Source organism: Formica exsecta, unplaced genomic scaffold, assembly GCF_003651465.1.
Source record: "Formica exsecta isolate Colony F162 unplaced genomic scaffold, ASM365146v1 scaffold736, whole genome shotgun sequence".
NCBI lineage: Eukaryota > Metazoa > Arthropoda > Insecta > Hymenoptera > Formicidae > Formica > Formica exsecta.
Genome location: NW_021853502.1, coordinates 112,310 through 113,641, shown reverse-complemented (window position 1 = coordinate 113,641; position 1,332 = coordinate 112,310).

Genomic DNA, 1,332 nt, shown 5'->3' with positions numbered 1-1,332 from the left:
CCCCACTCATTCCCAGTAGAAAGATCGCACTTGGTCCCATCCCGCGTAAAAGAGATTAAATTCTCTGACCGAAAAGGGACCGCCGAGCGAACTTCCGAAAACAGTGTAATAGCGACTCAGTCGTTTACCTGCTTTTCGGATCTGTCAGTTCGTTCGACCCGATACCAAACGCCACGAGACGTTTGACTTCGGGATAAATAAAGATAGTTGTTGCGCCGTCGACTCATCCTTCCCCGAGTCTGGACGTAACATTTGTTTGTTAATAACTTTTTAATAAGCAACGAGCGACGATTAAATTAGAAGAAAAAGTTACTCAGAATTATGTCCTTGATAACATATATCAAGGTCAAGGTCATTGGGGCTTTGTCCCCTATTCGCTATATTTACCTTATTTTTTATTATTCTTTTATTATTTTGTTAAATAAATTAAGATGAAGAAATAAAAATTATATAATCTTATGTATAATTCCTAAATGTAATATTTTTTATATTTCTTTCATTTTTATCTAAAATAGAAAGGTTAGAAAAACATAAAGTTTAGTGTAAAACTATGAAATTTGAAATATTTTTCTTTTTTATAACTTTTTTTATAAATTAAAAATTTTTTCTACATGAGGAAAATAATATATTTCTAACAAAATACCCAACAAACACAGCTGCACCTATAATAATAATATTTTCCAACAAATATTCAATAAACACAGCTGCACCAATAGCTATAAAATTATCATAGAAGAATAGGATCTTTTTTCTAATCTGAACACGTGGAAGGAATCTCCGAACGAATATCGAACTCACCAATGGACGATCACTACGAGTAAAACGCAAAAAGTAGGAGGAACACCCCGCCTAACGAAGACACTGGCACATTTTTAATTTGCTAAAGTTTTGGAAGATTCCCACTCTTAGAAATTAGAATAACCCCGAAAAGAGAGATATAAAAAGAAGACTCGAACAGACTTAAGCACTTTTCTGTCAGTTCGTTCGACCCGATACCAAACGCCACGAGACGTTTGACTTCGGGATAAATAAAGATAGTTGTTGCGCCGTCGACTCATCCTTCCCCGAGTCTGGACGTAACATTTGTTTGTTAATAACTTTTTAATAAGCAACGAGCGACGATTAAATTAGAAGAAAAAGTTACTCAGAATTATGTCCTTGATAACATATATCAAGGTCAAGGTCATTGGGGCTTTGTCCCCTATTCGCTATATTTACCTTATTTTTTATTATTCTTTTATTATTTTGTTAAATAAATTAAGATGAAGAAATAAAAATTATATAATCTTATGTATAATTCCTAAATGTAATATTTTTTACATTTCTTTCATT